This window comes from Oculina patagonica, chromosome 11 (assembly GCF_052425735.1).
Source record: "Oculina patagonica isolate OP01 chromosome 11, crgOcupat, whole genome shotgun sequence".
In the NCBI taxonomy this organism is placed as follows: domain Eukaryota; kingdom Metazoa; phylum Cnidaria; class Anthozoa; order Scleractinia; family Oculinidae; genus Oculina; species Oculina patagonica.
The window spans coordinates 17,919,867-17,938,303 of NC_135768.1; the positions used below are offsets into that span (position 1 = coordinate 17,919,867).

Sequence of the window (18,437 nt, forward strand, 5' to 3'; positions counted from 1 at the left end):
TGTGTGCCTACGAAAATTGTATCCTTTTGAAATTGTCACGAGTGAAGTTTGCATTGATCCTTTCTGCAAACATTCTTCGTTCTCAGATGAGTTCTCGCCACATTGTGCTTGAGGCTAAAGAAGAACTACTTCGACGTTTGATTTTTGTGAAAGATTTTGTATGTTGTTAAGATTTTAGCTAGAATACATTAGACGGAAATTAAATTTGTGCTGATATTTTATGTTCTTTCCAGTGTTTACAAGGTTGTCATGGCAAAAAACACATTTTCGGATTCTTTGTTTCTTTGGGAGCAAAGTATCCGTATGATCTTAGATCAGTGATTTTTTATTTTGGATTCTTCCAAAGCAACGCACCTTAAGACTTCAAGGTAAGGATGACGGAGCAGGTTTGTTATTCCTTACTCTTAGAAGATGATTGTTTAAGTTAAGAATGTCTTTGTTGACATTTGAGTTTTAAGAATACAAAACGTGACGATCTAAAAGCACTTAGTAAATAAGAAAAACAGTTAACGTCAATTTAAAAGCTATTTCAAGAGAACACTTTCTTGTGACAGACGAGACGTTTTATCGAAATGTATTTTATGTTGCGCCAACTGTTCGTTTACTATTACAAGCCACACGAGAAAAGGCCATTAATATTGCGTATTTAACAAAACTGCTAGCCGACAATATATATTTTTTTGCTTGCATTAAAAAATAAAACTGCTATTGGCAAATTGGTTTAGTTTAATCTTGACGGAATAGATTCTAGAACAGACTGACTGTCAGGCAATGATAAACCGTGATTGAAGAAAGCTGGATTTTCTTTTTTTAACAAACGATGACGGATTCGTCGCGCATAGCGATTTAACCGAAACGAAATAACCACCTAGTGCACCTGGAGCGTGGGAATGTGCTAAGGCGGATTGAGCACCTGTATCTGCAACTGTTTTTATTAATAACGCTATCTTTAAGCACGCTATCTGTAGGGCCCGGCGCTCTTTAAACAATACCTGCTTTATCATTGTAACTGTACAAGTCTTTATTGGTGCACACTTTGCCTGAAGGTATAGTGTTCCAAAAAGATCGTAGAATGTATAGAGCTCTTTTCTTTATTACATGTCTTACGAGTGGTTTTTGTACGCGTTTAGGCGACTATGGCGACTTTGGAGTTTCAGTTGATGCCCTCTTGCACCACACCGAAACAAATTCTCAAGACGAGGTAACCCGAGAGACAGGGTAATGGCATTGCACACAAACACAAGCGAGTAATGCTTTGGTCTCCTCAGTATCAGATTCCAATAGAAAGAAATTCTAGTATGAAACATCTCCATCTAAACTGAAGATGAACGATGTTACTATCTAATTTATATTTTCTGCCACTCGATTTTCTATCAGTAAAAATACATTTTGCAGCCTTGTTATTTTATTTTACAAAACTAAAGGGAACGGTTTTCAACAAGACTTTTCCTCATATAATAATGTTTGGTATTATGCAGGAAAAAGCGTTCAAATGTATTGCTCAGGTGTTAGAAATGAAAACAAGTTTCAAAACTGACTCACCGCAAAGTGGCTTTCTTGTTGTTTGTCTCGTACGTCTAAGCATTCGTGACTTGTAAGCTCTCTTGTGATCGGTGGCTTTCTGTGTTTTATGCGTAATTAGTAACGATAAGATGCAAAATTGACATCTGCCAAGTGCTTGTTACAACTATCGAGACGTGCTGGCGCCAGGATTTCCAACCGACAGACCATGTACAGTGGCATTCATCTTGGGTTTTTTAATATTTCCGTAAAAATTCGCCTAGTTGAAACCATTTAGAAGCACTTAGTACAAGGAATGTAATCATATATAAGTTTCATGCCGAAGTGCGTTTGAAGAAAATACTTTGCCTAACATATGTAAATTTGTATCAAAATGACTTTTTATGGCGTGCGCCATGGTTTAAGTTTTATCTTGACGGAATAGATGCTTCATCTAATTTTATCCATTCATGTAAAAGACGTTTGTAGAACAGATACTGTTCAAGCAATAATAAACCGCGATTTAAGAAAGCTGAATTTTTTTTCCAAAAAAGATGACGGATTCGTCCCGCATAGCGATTAAACCGAAACGAAATAACCACCGCACCTGAAGCGTCTGAATGTGCTAAGGCGGATTGGGCACCTGTATCTTCAACTGGTTTTATTCATAACACTGTCTTTATCTATCCTTTATCTCTTTTTCTTTAAGGGTCCGGCGCTCTTCAAACAATGCCCGCTTTATCATTGTAACTGTACTCGTCTTTATTGGTGCACACTTTGCCTAAAGGTAAACTGCTCCAAAAAGATCCTAAAATGTATAGAGCTCTCCTCGTTATTGCATGTCTTACAAGTGGTTTTTGTACGCGTTTAAGCGACCATGGCGACTTTGCAGTTTCAGTTGATGCCCTCTTGCACCACATCGAAACAAATTCTCAAGACGAGTTAACCCGAGAAACAAGGTAATGGCATTGCACACAAACACGGTGCATGAAAAATTAACATGCTTTATCTGAGTTGAAACACACAAAAGGATGGAAAACAAAAACAAATTATAAACAGGTAGTTAAGTATATAAATGAGAGAAAGAAAAGTAGTTTAATATAGGTAAAAAAAAAAAAACAAGAACCGATGTTTCAACGTTTAATTATTAGCAACCAAATGAAAATTATCAATAATTTACCACGTATTCATACAAAATAACAGTATTAAAATATCATCAATGAGTTTTACTTTCGTTTAAGCTTTCTTTGAAGGTTAATCGGGCTTTATCCAATAATGAAAGTTCAAAAGAACCCGATTGTATAAAATTGCTACAGAAAACGGTAACAACTTGTCGCTCTTCTCTGGACGTATCTTTTCTAAAGAAAACATCAAGCGGAAAATGCTTTGGTCTCCTCAGTATCAGATTCCAATAGAAAGAAATTCTAGTATGAAACATTTCCATCTAAATTGAAGATGAACAATGTTACTATCGAATTTATATTTTCTGCCGCTCGATTTTTTATCAGTAAAAATACATTTTGCAGCCTTGTTATTTTATTTTACAAAACTAATGGGAACGGTTTTCAACAAGACTTTTCCTCATATACTGATGTTTGGTATTATGCAGGAAAAAGCGTTCAAATGTATTGCTCAGGTGTTAGAAATGGAAACTAGCTTCAAGTGACTCACCGCAAAGTGGCTTTCTTGTTGTTTTTCTCGTACGTCTAAGCCTTTGTGACTTGTAGGCTCTATTGTGATCGGTGGCTTTCTGTGTTTTATGCGTAATTAGTAACGATAAGATGTAAAATTGACATCTGTCAAGTTGGAAAATTTTGCCTAAGTGCTTGTTACAACTATAGAGACGTGCTGGCGCCAGGAGAGCCAACCGACAGACCATGTACAGTTGCATTCATCTTGGGTCGGTTTCTTAATATTTCCGTAAAATTTCGCGTAGTTAAACCATTTAAAAGCACTTAGTACAAGGAGTGTAAACATGTATAAGTCTCATGCTGAAGTGCGTTTGAAGGAAATAATTTGCATAAAATATGTAAATTTGTATCAAAATGATTTTTATATGGCGTGCGCTATGCTTTAAGTATTATCTTGACGGAATAGATGCTTCATCTAATTTCATCCATTCATATAAAACACGTTTGTAGAACAGATACTGTTCAGGCAATGATAAACTGTGATTGAAGAAAGCTGGATTAAAAACAAAGATGACGGATTCGTCCCGCATAGCGATTTAACCGAAACGAAATAACCACCTAGTGCACCTGGAGCGTGGGAATGTGCTAAGGCGGATTGAGCACCTGTATCTGCAGCTGTTTTTATTCATAACGCTATCTTTAAGCACGCTATCTGTAGGGCTCGACGCTCTTCAAACAATGCCCGTTTTATCATTGTAACTGTACTCGTCTTTATTGGTGCACACTTTGCCTGAAGGTAAAGTGCTCCAAAGAAATCGTAGAACGGCATAGAGCTCTTTTCTTTATTACATGTCTTATGAGTGGGTTTTTACGCGTTTAGGCGACTATGGCGAGATTAGAGTTTTCAGTTAACGCCCTGTTGCACCACACCAAAACAAATTCTCAAGACGAGTTAACCCGAGAGACAGAGTAATGGCATTTCACACGAACACGGTGCAAAAAAAAAAATTAACATGCTTTATCTGAGTTATAAAACACAGAAGGGCGAAGAAGCAAAAAACAAAAATGACTCACCGCAATGTGGTTTTCTTGTTGTTTTTCTCGTTCTTCTAAGCCTTCGTGACTTGTAAGCTCTCTTGTGATCGGTGGCTTTCTGTGCTTCATGAGTAATTAGTAACGATAAGATGTAAAATTGACATCTGTCAAGTTGGAAAATTGTGCCTAAGTGCTTGTTACAACTATCGAGACGTGCTGGCGCCAGGAGAGCCAACCGACAGAGCATGTACAGTTGCATTAATCTTGGGTGGGTTTTTTAATAAAATCTCGCCTAGATGAAAGAAAGGCAAATTTTCCTTATCGTGTCAACCTCAACAATAGTATGAATGGCCAGAGGAAAATATAAATACTAACAATCAGTGTTCTTTTTCTAATTTTAAGGCTAATGCTATATGGAAATTAAATTTTGCGCTCAAAGTCAGCAAAATTAAAAAAAAAAACTATGACAAAGACAATAAAGTAGGGATGACGAAACAATTGTTACCTGGGAAGGCAATTGCTTCAGTCATAATGCCTTTGTTGGTATTTGAGTTTCAAGAATACAAACCCTAACCATCTAAAAGCACTTTGTAAATGACCAAAAACATTTAACGTCTTATCTATAACAAAATAAGTTCTAACTAATAATAATAAATTGGTTGTTTAAAGAAAGCACATTTGGGAAACTGTCAAGATGTCGGTCATAATAGAAACCACACTGAATTGGCGGTCACGAGAGATGTTGGTTTTCAGTGAAGTAGAGTCAAAGCTCCAGTATACGGACCGGACACCCAAAGGAAGAAGAAAAAAGTGTCTGTAAATGGAGCAAGCTGCTAACAGGAATGATTGAAATAAACAAATCAATACCAACCCCCTAAACCAACACGAATGAAGCTAACATTAACAGTCTCGCTGATGCAGTTTACAAACGTTTGTTAATGAGTTTGCTATGGAACTCATATTATCTGAGTGCAACATATTAAATACTAGCCGGATTATATTGTCTCAGTAGGGTGGTGAGTTCGCTATGGAACTCATATTATCTGAGTGCACCATATTAACCACGTACCGGATTATTACATCTCACTAAATTAATGAGTTCCCTACGGAACGCACATTCTCTGAGTGTAGCGTATTAACCACGTGACCGATTATTATGTCTTACTAAGGTGGTGAGTTCCCTATGGAATTCATATTATCTGATTGTAGCATATTAACCACGTGCCCGATTATTATGTCTTACTAGGGTGGTGAGTTCCCTATGGAGCTCACATTCTCTGAGTGCAGCACATTAACCACGTGCGCGATTATTATGTCTTACTAGGGTGGTGAGTTCCCTATGGAACTCATATTATCTGAGTGCAGCATATTAACCATGTGCCGGATTATTATATCTTAATAGGGTGGTGAGTTCACTATGTAACTCATATTATCAGAGTGCAGCATATTAACCATGTGCCGGATTATTATGTCTTACTAGGGTGGTGAGTTCCCTATGGAACTCATATTATCTGAGTGTAGCATATTAACCACATGCCCGATTATTATATCTTAATAGGGTGGTGAGTTCACTATGTAATTCATATTATCAGAGTGCAGCATATTATCAGAGTGCAGCTGCGGAACTCGTACAATGATAAAGTAAATAGATTAGTTATACCCACTATTAATTTGTTGAAAGATATTTTTGATTCAAAATATTTAAAGGAGCTATGACAGCTATGACACGATGTTTAATGTATTTTTTTGATGCGCAACATTACTTTCAAATTGAAAAAAACTAAAAACAACCGTTTTCTTAGGAAGAAAAACTTCAGAGAAGTACAAAAAGGAAAATACTGAAACTATGCTCCGATAGTTGCGATTGGGAAGGATAAGGACGGATTAGGAGCAGTGACAAACTTGCCGATAGCCGATACCAATACCCTATACCTAACTATCAGGACTGAAGGGGTTGTTCTAAAACGGAAGTGATGCTGATGGTGGCAAGATAGTCCAGTCTGTAGTTTTTTCGTCCTTTCTCTGAAGAGACTACCAATATGTTTTGCTATCCCCTCTTTTGATAATTATTGCACAGTTTGTAGTTGGGATTTTTAAATGTTATATGTTCACTTAAAATATTTGTTTCCTTTGTTTCAGTGGCATACCTGTAAACTAACTGTCTCGTTGAGATATGAAGCTGAGTGCATGACCACTGTACACAACATTAACAATATTTACATTTTTTCAAGACCAAAAATTGCTCGTTTGTGTTCTGCATAGCAGTGGGCATTTCATCACGGATATCCGCGAATGGCAATGAAAGGTCTTAACTTTGTTCAAATTATTCAAGTTCCATCCGATAAATTACTCTAGTTTTCTCCAATCCCCAGTTGATCGCCATCTCCATGATTCCCACTCGTTGTGATGATCGATCCGATTCATCCTTCTTCTCTCTCATTGACATTCATCAGTTGTCTTTCCACGTAATTCTACGTTGCTTGTTTAAAACGTGCAAAACATGCACAAGTCATATTTTGTACAGAATACTACTCTCGAGCTCTTTACAAGTACGTCACGTTACACAAGTCAGTTAGAGGAGTTTCTATGTATTTTTGCAGGGAAGTTTAGCAATTGCCTCACTTCGTTACAAATATCGTTCATCCTCCAAAGGTAAATTAGAGGGTTGAGCGAAGATGATAGGAAAGAAGACATGATGGCTATGTGGAAAACAACCTGTAAATCTAAAGGATTGTACTTAAACATTGAAAGTCCAACAAATAAGAGGAGGGGCAAAACACTTAGAAAAAGCAAAGCTAATATGTACAGGATTGTAAACACGGATTTCTTGTATTTTGCCAAGTTGATCGCAGATTGACCAAAATTTTGAGACGAATCATTTACTTGCTGTTGATGGCGACGAATAATTTTGAAAACTTTAAAATAAGCAATTGGTGTGGCGATAAAGCAAAACAGTAAAATAATGAAGGAAACTGATTGCGATACAACGTCCGTAATTTGCTTTAAGATGTGCACCAAACGAATTGCTACCATTGGTATTAAAAGGATCGATATTATTGTCATGTGCAGCCATCTTTCGATGGACATAAGCGTTACAAGTAATAAAGTTAAAGAATAAAAGTAATTCGAACAGCCAGCGGCAATAGCTATAACATAAGGCAGCAAGGATAGCTGGAAAGCTTTCATTTCCTGTGACAACTCTAAACAAATCAATCTGCCTGCAACATATATAGGCTGTGTGATGAGTCCTGTACAAAGATCAGTAAAAGCCAATCCGCCCAGGAGAATGTAAGAAGGTGTTCGGAGGGTCTGGTTCCTCCAAATTGCCGCTATGATCAAAGTATTACCCGATACTGTTATTGGTGACAAAATGGCGATGACGACTGAAGTTGAAAGAGTTATCGCGTGCAAAGTAAAGCTGTTGTTCCTAACGACACCTCCAAGGTAACAGAGATTTAAAGCATCATCTGCAGGAGAGATAGTCGAGTTACTAAGCATGTTGGCAAGATTCAGAGTGCAGCGATTAATGGCCTATATTTCCTTAATTGTGCTGTAGGATGAGTTTAGGTCTGTTTTCGTTGACACCCTCTTGCAAGCGGTTAAGCTTTTATGAACAGTGCTTGTTGATTCCAACTTTGAAAAACTTTGCAAGAGGTTCTGCAATTAATTTCTCCGCTGGGTGAATCCAATTAGTTCTGATAGTTTTTACAGGTATTCATATTAGCAGACGTGTGTCCAAAGAGTTTAGTTTTCTAAGCCATGCATTGTAGCCCTCTTGAACAAAGAGCTTTTCATGCCAATACCACTTTAATTATAACTGTTTAAGAAAGTAAAGGAAATTAATTGCAAGGATATAGTTTCCTTCCCCTCTTTTTCAATTAAAAATCTCAGCAGTCGTTATTCTATGATTTCTAAGAAATTTATTTTTATCTTACAGAAAGTTGAAAACACCCCTTTTCTTCCTGTCAGTTTCACTTTCCTGCAGAGACATGTTTAAATCGCTAATTAAAGTGCCCGTGAGAGAATAATTTTCTATTTTAACTATTTCCATGGCTCACGTTTAATCGCACTTTAAATTTTGTTAAATATATATTTTTTTTACAATATTAATGTGCTTTATTTCGTAAATGAAATAACAAGGTATATAGGCAGGTAAGCTGTTCTTGCTTGTCACTTGTTGAAAGAGCTTTTCAAGAACCTTATCTAAAGATTTTCCTGATGTATGAAGATTCCTTTCAAATTAAAGGGGGCTGCTAATGATCAATGTGATAATCGGTTGAACCCTCCTTGATCTCTAGATGACTTCCATCAATTGTCATAAGTGGTTTCCTCAATAAAACATGCAACAGTTGTATTTTCTACAGGATGCCGCTCTTTGTACATGTACTTTACGTTACGAAAGTCATCAGCTAAATACCTCTCTAGCTATCTTTGCAGAAAAGTTGATTCAGCAATTGCTTCACTCCGTTACGAATATCATTCATCCTCCAGAGGTAAATAAGAGGGTTAAGGGACGATGATAGGAAAGAAGAAATCATGGCTATAAGAAAAACTAACTGTAAATCAAATAGATTGTACTTAAATATTGCAAGTGCAACGAAACTGAGAAGGGGCAAAACACTTACAAAAAGTAAAACTAATACATACAGGATCGTAAACACGGATTTCTTGTACTTTGCCAAGTTGATCGCCGGTTGACCAAAATTTTGAGACGAGTCATTTACTTGCTGTTGATGGCGACGAATGATTTTGAAAACTTTAAAATAAGCAATTGGTGTGGTGATAATACAAAACAGTAGAATAACGAAGAAAACTGACTGCGAAACAAGGTTGAAAGTTGTATTTAAGATGTTCACCAAACGATTTGCAACCATTGGTATCAACAGGAACGATATTATTGACACGACAAAACAGCAACGGCGCACGGTGAGCAGTGATCGACGAGTCATGTGCAGCCATCTCTCGATGGACATAAGTGTTACAAGTAATAAAGTTAAAGAATTAAAGTAAGATGCACAGCCTGCGGCAATGGCTGTCACATAAGGCAAGACGAGAAGCTGGGTATCATTCGTTTCCTGCGATGGTTCCAAGCAAATCAATCTACTTGCAACATAAAAAGGCTGTGTGACGAGTCCTGTACAAAGATCAGTAAAAGCCAAACCGCACAGAATAATGTAGGAAGGTGTTCTGAGAGTCTGGTTCTTCCAAATGGCCGCCAAAACCAAAGCATTCCCCACCGCTGCCACCGGTGCTAAAATGGCGGTTATAACTGACGTTATAAGATCCATCGTGTACAAAGTAAAGCTGTTATCTCTAACGACATCTCCGATGTAACAAAACTTTAAAGCATCATAAGTAGGATAAATAGTCGAATTACTAGACATGTTGGCAAGACAGAAAGGGCCGGCGATGACGAATGCTATATATCCCGGCTTAGCTTCCCTGTAGCATGGAACTTTACCTGCTTTCGTTACTAGTCTTGCAACAGATCAAGCTAGTTGATAGCAGCTTTGAAAAAGGTTCCGTAATATATTTCTCCACAGGGTATACCCAATAAGCTCTGATTGTTCTGATAGTAATTCATATAAACAGTCGGGTGCTTAAAAAGTTTAATTTTCGAAAGCTGCGCATTGTAGGCTCTTTCACAAAGATATATTCTTTCCAATACCAATTTAATTATTACTTTTTAGTAAAAGACAGCAAATTAATGACAAGGTATTACTTCTCTTTCTCCTAATTAAAATCTCAGCAGCTTTTGTATGATTTCTATGCAAAACATTTTCTTAAAGAATGTTTAAAACACCCATTCTTTTCCTGCTGTTTCAGCCTGTTCTCCTGCAGGGACATGTTAACACATTATTATACATGTACAGTGTAAGGACTGTTAGTGCCCGGGAAAGATTAATCTTTTGTCGTTACAGTTTGTATCTATATTGTATCTATATTGTATTGCACAAAGAGTTCCTCCATACAATTTAACGTCATGGGATAACTAGTAAGGCCAGTGACTAGCACCTGACTTTCCTTATAATGTTCGAATTAAACTGGAGTTCCATCTTTGACCAGAGAAATTGAATATATTTTCCACAGATTTCTGTATATAATCTGTTGTTTTCACAAAAGGTCATCCGTAGATATCCAGGCTTTCGAGTTTTCCTTATGCAAACTCCAATTTACATAATTTGTTATATTTTAATACAATATGCCCTAGCTTATATTAAACAAACTACATCCAACTAAGATGTAATTAAAATAGCTAATGAGTTCCATTGATTTAAAAGCAAAATATCACAATGAGAATTATACTCAACAAAAAAACTTCAATTTCAAGTATGTCAGAATTTAGCAAAAATAATTCATAGATTCTGAAGGAAACGACAACAGCAAAACGGGGTCAACACAGTTTCTTATGATGGTAAATACGCGTGCACGTAACATGAATTAATTCCTGATCGGATATGCCGACGATACTTCTAATAGCCGATTCCCTCTATAGCGCGCGCCTGCAGGGAATCACGGTAGTTGTATTCATCAAACCATGCGCGAGACTCAGCAACGTGCATCGTTGCTGAGTCTCGCGCATGATTTGATGAATACAACTACCGTGATTCCCTGCAGGCGCGCGCTATAGAGGGAATCGGCTATTAAACTTGCGAAAATAGTTTCCAGTTTAAACTTTCACATGTTAAAACGTTCTTCGATCTTCAATTAGATTTTGAGGGAATTGTTACGTATATACCATGACACAAACTGAATAAATTAAAATCATGCATTTGAAAATTAAAATCAATATGCACATGCATTGGAGTATTAATTAGTGAAAATACTGCCAAAATCAGATATGTATCAGATATGCACGTTTCTAAGTTTCCGTGTTATTTCTCATTAAAGGGGCTACGTCACGAGGATTAAGCAGATTTTGGTCTAAACTTCTCTGAAATTAGTGGAAGCCATTTTAACCCATGGAAATCATTATCTTTGAACATCTTAAGGAAGATATAACCGTAATTTTCTGAGAAAAATCAAACCACGGCTATAAATATCGATTTTTTGGAGACGCGCAGAAATCATTTGAAAAATTAAGCCTTAACTTTTCAAATCACAATCCATTTCCATCCGAGCCATCCGTAGCTAAAGACGCTTGTTTACAGTTTCAATGCTCTCATACATGTATAGCAATTGTTAATAAAACTGGACCATTATTTTTAGGTTTCTTACGACACAAATATAAATTTGGCTGGTTAGAAATTTGGTAAAATCCATGACAAAGCCCCTTTAAAAACATATTCGTTGTACCATTTCGCTTAAATGTGATTTTTAACAGAACGAATACAGAATAAACGTTAATTGTTCTCTGGTAAACTAGGCTGCCGGGCTTCAAATTTATCAGTGAAATGAAATAGGTATGAAAGTGCAAAAATTGATTTAAATAAATAAATAAAAGAAATCCGTCGTTCCAAGCAATAGCCCGTCTTCGGTGGTAAATAACGTTGTCAAGGAAAACGCGTCAGAACTACCTTAAAAAAAAATGTTCAGACTTTTGTTCTTATTATCAATGTTTAAATCTGTGAGTTTATTATTACGTCAGTGTTTTTATCAGTTTGCTAATGTCGCATAATTTCTTCTTATGATCCATTAGTAAAATTCCACTAACAGTAATGAAGTGGCCGATAGAAACTGTCAGCTTATTGGTTAATAATTTCTTCATTTCCTTTTTTAACGTCAATTAGTTCTAAGTTCTTATTAGTGACACGCTCGAAGCTGTGTCAAGCAACCGATCGAGTGTACCTGTTGTTCTGCACGATTCACTTAAGTTTCGTCTGTTTTTCCTTCGATTCTACAGATATATAATTATTTAAGCGGTTGTCGCAAGTTCTGCATTGTTTGCTCATTTGCGTGGCTGTATTTAAGCAGCTGCAGAAACTATTTGCCAGATCATATCGTCAAATGTGCGAGAGTTCACGCATCACGACAACACAGCGTTTAAAACCTTGGTTTGAGAATCTTTTGCTCTTGTCCCATTTTTTCTTTAGTGATCAATTGAACGTACTTTGGTAATTCGCAACTTAAGGTGGAATGGAAACTGATATTTAACTCTCATTTACGAATTTCTCTCTACACTTTCGTCTTTCAGTAATATCTTAAAAGATTAATTTACTATGATGATAAAGCATCATTTGTACTATATAATTGCATCCTGTTAGGATTACTGGTGCATTCAACTGACAGTTCCTACCATTTGATGCCGCTATGTTCGACAACGTGACGATTTCGTCCCCGCTTGCAAATGACTCGATGAGATTTTGCTCCTGGGCAACAGAAGATGTGACTACTGTTTCTTTTTATGAAGTAACTCTCACAACAACAATTGTCATCGCAATTTTTTCTCCGGTGGCAGTGATAGGAAATGCTTTGACTATGGCCGCAATTTGGAAGAACCCGTCCCTTAGAACTCCTTCCTACCTTCTCCTTTGCGGTTTGGCTTTCACTGATCTTTGCACAGAACTCGTCACTCTACCTTTTCATGTTACAGCCGAAGTGATTTGTTTGGAGAATTCCCAGGCAGTCAAGAAACAGCTTATGCTCCTTCGCAGTTCGAGAGTTATTATGGAAGGCAGTGCATCGTACTTTTCCACTCTAACTCTAATACTTATCACACTTATGTCAATCGAAAGATGGCTGCACATGTCTCGTCGGTCATTGCTGACCGTGCGTCGTACTTTCATTGTCGTCATAATAGTGTCGCTTCTTGTGATACCATTTGCAGTATTCCGAATGTTACATTTCTTAAATGGAAATTCTGAAACCTTCTTCTACACTACAGGGCTTGTCATGTTGCTGGTTTGTCTTCCAACCACATCGATCGCTTACTTTAAAGTTTATCAAATTATTCGCCGCCACCAACAGCGAATTAATGGGAGCGAACCGCCTCAGAATTTTGGTCGGCCAGCAATAAACATGGCGAAATATAAGAAGTCTGTAATCTCATTACTGTATATTTTATTAGCTTTTTATATCAGCTATGTGCCTTCCGTTGTAATGGTTGGATTTTTTCTTTTTTCATATCATCATTCTGTGTTACCTTTAATGTATAGGATATTTGTAATGTTTTGGTTTCTGTCTCGTTCACTTAATCCTCTTATTTACACCTGGAGGATGAATGATATCCGTAATGGAGTGAAGCAACTACTTTGCAAGAACAACTAGAATTTTACATAATAACATGGTGTCAAATGTGTATATTAACAGATTTTGGAAACGAAAAAAAAACATCGTTAATTCTAGAAAAGAGTTGCTTCATTAAATATTTCAATAATAAGCAATCATTGGAATAGTTTTTAATCAGCATAATATTGTAATTTGTCAGTGGCGAGTAATCAAGGATTTTGATTTGTGACACATTGACAAACCATGATTTTTTGTATTAACCGATTACAAATGAATTATGTTATTATTCACTGTCAGCTTATATTTCGCAAGCACTGCACACAAGGTGAATATTTATATTTATTGGCATTTCCTTATTTGTAACTTACGTCTACTTGCATGCATTCAGGGGTAAGTGAAAACGATTTCGTCTGAACACTGGGAAACGTAACTACCTTCATTGAATTATCTATAGCTTTCAGAATAGAGATTGAGAATTCAATGTAAAATAAATGTATTTAGTGGTCTGACGAACAGTAAAAATAAAAACAAGAGGAAATTAATCGACTAATGATTTATTCTAAACCGGAATAAAGGATTGTCCATCTGGTTAGAATCTCTTTTGAAAATATTCTCCTTTGCAAGTCTGCTGCTAATCTTGCCACGAAACTAGCCAAAGAAAGATAATCCTTAAAGTAAGGGTTTGAATATCATTTTTATTGTACAATACCTTATTTACTTTATTTATTTGTTGTGGGATGCAAGTTAAAAAATATATATATTTCACAGGGTGAAATCTTAACATACCCTTGATAAAGAAAATAAAATTAATAAAACCCCTTTTTGATTTATATATTTAAAAAAATATATATATGTATAAATGAAAATTTGGACATATATATGCAAGCATGGTCGCATCATATAAGAATATTACAATTATCAAGAAAACAAACAATATTGATTTTAACTTCAATTTACGATTTTGATGAAAAAAAAAACGTTTCGTTTTCTTCCTTTTCCAAATTATTGCCTTAACAGAAGCTTACAAAAATATATTTTAAACCAAAATGCACTTCTAACTTATATTCAAATCTATTTTTCTATTGCCTAAACCTTAAGCAAACAGTACGTGAATGTTTCATGCAAACCCTTTTTGGTTTTTTCCAGCTGTCCAAGTCTTTATTATTTGCCCACCCAGTGCTGATTATTTCTCATATTCTATATTATTACTGACCAATACTAATGACTGATCTATTGCGATCAGATCTCGTTTTATACTTTCTTGTTTCTTGTTTCTTGTGGCAATAGACACTTTGACTAGATACGTCTAGAACATCTTCCTACATTCTTCTTTGCGGTTTGGCCTTTACCAATCTTTTCACAGGACTCGTCGTTCAGCAATTTTTTTATGTTACAGCGGAATTGATTTCTTTAGAGAAATCCGTTTACCATCGTTAACGAGAAAAACAAAATTTAATAAGCTTGCTGTACTTCAGTTTCCATGCAAAATAATAATTGGTGTGATGGAAAGCAGAGCAAAACTACTTTGTAGTTTGGACGTCAACTAGGTGAAATTCAGACAGATCCATTTACTTTCTTTTAAAGAAAAGATTAAAACCTCCCTTTTATGACATGTCAGTACATTTACTTACATCTTTCCTCATATTAGAATATTGTAATTTTCAAGAAAGCAAATTGAAGTAAAAACTTCAATTGAAAATTTTGGCGTTAAGCAAAGCTTACAAAAATATATTTCAAAATAAAATGCACTTTTGACTTCAATCCAAATCTATCTTTATTACCCTCTCCATTTAAAAGAATACGTGAATATTGCATGCGAACCGTGTTTTGTTTTATTCAGCTAGCTGTCATTTTTTTAAATTATTTTTGCCACCCAGGGTTGATTATAAGTCATATTCTTTATTAGTTCCGACCTAAACTAAAAAAATCCATCAAATAAAAGCAGTAATTGAGTCCTATTTTCCAAGACTTGATTGAGTGACATTTTGCGATGTGAACTCTGATTATGCTTTCTTTCCTGAACATCAAGTTGAATAAACAGGGCGTATATTCTCAAATTGAAGTCTAGATTCTCATACAAGCTTCGCTGAAGCTTCAATTGAAATTTAAAGTACAAGGTACACATGAATGCACTTTTTAAAATCTTCAAGTAAAATGCAATGGAGTAAAACTTGCATTTTGTTTCAATATATCAAAATTCAGAACTAAATAAACATCAAAATTCAGCAGGGCCGTTACAAGCAAGAGGCAAGACGAGACAATTGCCTCGTCTAGATTTACATCAAAAATCTGACTTTTCAGAAGTAAAACCTTGTAAAAATGTTGAAAATAGCTTTTTTGCATCTATATTTCAAAATTTACGGCTCGCGGCGTCGGCGATCGCCGACTTTGCCTCGTCTTTGCCAAAAGTCTGGTTACGGCCTTGTTAAGAAGTAAAGAAAGAATCCATTTTTTACATCTTCTCGGTTATAAACGTTCTTGTTACTAGCCTCATCGGACTTTTTATTGTAGCTACCTCCAACAGAGACAGTATTATTCGTACGTTTTCATGAGAAGTAAGTCAGACCTAGAGTTATCTAAAGAAATAAGTGTGGCAATACATCAAGGTGCCGTAAAAATTGTTTTCTCACATGTTTTGCATTGTTTTGACAGGTGAAAATATGTAAATTCCCTTCGTCAGCCTCAGTGAACAACCTTTTTAAATAATACGATGAAGCCACTCATGAACGGCTCATTCAGCTTTTGCTCCTTGGATGGTGTCACAAGAAACCACAGTTCCGTCTTTTACGCGGTAACCATCTCAGCTTCAGTTATCATTGGTATTTTGTCCCCGGTGGCAGTGATAGGAAATGCTTTGATTATGGCAGCAATCTGGAAGAACCAGTCTCTCAGAACACCTTCCTACATCCTTCTCCGTGCTTTGGCTTTTACTGATCTTTGCACTGGACTCACCACCCAGCCTTTTTATGTCGCAGCCGAATTGATTTGTTTAGAATCACCCTAGGAGATCAACAAGCAGTTACCATTCCTCCTTCCTGCTGTAGGTATTTCCGCTGGATGCGGTGTGTACTTTACTTCCTTGTCGTTAACGCTTATCACACTGATGTCCATTGAAAGATGGCTGCACATGTCTCGTCGAGCCTTGCTATCTGCTCGTCGTAGCTATTTCATCGCGACGGTGGCTGCACTTCTCCTGATACCAGTTGGAGTATTTACCGTTTTATATGTGTTAAAGAAAACGTATCGGCTCGTCTTGAGTATAACTTTGTTCGTTCTTTTACCCATTTGCATTATTAGCACATCGATCGCTTATTTCAAAGTCTTTGAAATTATTCGCCGTCACCAACGACAAATTCAAACAAATGAACCGGCCCATAATTTTTCTCATCCCTCAATTAACTTACAGAAGTACAAAAGATCTGTATTTTCGATGCTATATATTTTAGGAGCTTCTTACATAAGCTTCTTACCTCTCCTTCTCTTCGTTGGACTGTCTTTCTGGCTTAATTTCTCTCAAATAGAGTTGCTATATATAGTGTCTCTGATGTTTTTATTTTCTACTTCTTCCATAAATCCTCTCATTTACCTTTGGAGGATGAATGACATTCGTAATGGAGTGAAGCAGTTGTTAAAGCAACTACTTTGCAAGGACAACTAGAATTTTTGATGATTATATTGTGTTATAAAGTATGCTCACCGATGCCTGAGGAGGATAATGAAGATTAAATAGCAAGATAAGATTAGTAATAGAGAGCTACTGGAAAGGGCTAACGTGGAGAGGTTGAGTGAAGAGGTAAGAAGAAGGAGATGGCGATTAATTGGACACATCCGATCCTCAGACAACAACTTGACAATGACTGTGTTACAGCCCTGACATGGACCCCAGAGGGAAAGAGAAAGAGAGGCAGGCCAAAAACAACCTGGCGGCGCACAGTAGAAAAGGAGAGGTCCAAAGCAGGGTGGCAGTCCTGGAGAAAGGTGCGCACTGCAGCGCAAAATCGATGGAGAGCACATGTGGAGGCCCTCATCCTCTTCCCCAGGGCCACGCGTATTTTTTTAAATGACATGACGTAGTGGCCCTGGTAACGGTAAAAAATATGATTTTTTTGATTGGCTGATAAAAACTGCATGCGTAATTAGGTAAAAAAATGAAACGCTTCTACGCAATTTTCGTTATACTTCCGGTCATCGAAACAATTGAAGATGTAGCGGGCAAGTTTGAAAATGTTACCGGAAAAAGACCGAATAACACTGGGAGTTTGTTGGAATAACGTACGGTATTCACGAAGCAGACCTTTGTTTATGAACAAATGACAAGTACATCTTTTGTAAGGTGTAACTCGGTTGTACTTTTTATTGCATTAAAAATATTGCAAACATTTGCACTATCAACTTAGCTTATACACACTAAATGGAGTTCATGAATACATGAAGACTTTGAAATTCAATGTGATATTTCTTACCGCCGCTCAATAGAATGATACCTCATCGCTCAGCCGCTTTTTTAGCTCTGAATTTTCTACAATACCTTCGCATGGCCATAAATAAATTTCACAGTATCATCAACCGTCGGAATGTTTATATCAGCTAAACTCTGTATCCTAGACTCCGTGTTTAAACACTATGACTCCAATTCCTCTGGATTCTAACTTTTCTATCTGCCGTCTTCCTGTTCCATTCCTTGTTTCTTGATGTCCTCCGACAATTGTAGCAAGGATTGCTGTACAGCTCTTTCGAACGCCAAACTCAAATGTCGTATCTTCTTTCAAATTCACTTTCTTTTCGTCTCAGTCAGCCCCAGTCTTCCCCTTTCTTTTACTGAGCAGGCGCAGACGAACATTTATGCAGTGGGCATGCGCTACCGGATGTCGTGGATTTTACGACATCCGGTAGTCAGTGTTACCAGAGCCCTTCGTTTCGCCGACCACGTGACCAAAAGAAGCGGAAGGCTCTGGGAACGAGAATGGGAGGCCCTATGCGCCAACTTGGCGCCAGGGGACAAGTGAAGTGAAGAGTAAGGTATGCTGTTTTTACATTTCCTCAGTAAAATATTTCATTGTTGCTAACTTGTAAAATATTATTTCAATGCTGTTAGCTTGCAAA

At 36.7% G+C, this 18,437-nt stretch overlaps 1 protein-coding gene and 1 pseudogene across 3 annotated transcripts in view; one reads left to right on the forward strand and one right to left on the reverse strand.

The window, feature by feature from the left end:
- Positions 1-18,437, reverse strand: part of LOC144629503 (uncharacterized) — a 317,369-nt gene that overhangs the window by 235,954 nt on the left and 62,978 nt on the right. For 2 of the 3 annotated variants that reach the window (XM_078487735.1, XM_078487730.1), the window contains exon 2: positions 1,543-1,621. The gene's annotated coding sequence lies outside the window, so the exon portion shown is untranslated. Of the gene's footprint in view, positions 1-1,542; positions 1,622-4,205; positions 4,284-18,437 lie in introns of those variants that run through there. The other variant, XM_078487732.1, reaches the window with a different exon arrangement.
- On the forward strand, positions 16,042-17,016 carry LOC144629900 (uncharacterized; annotated as a pseudogene).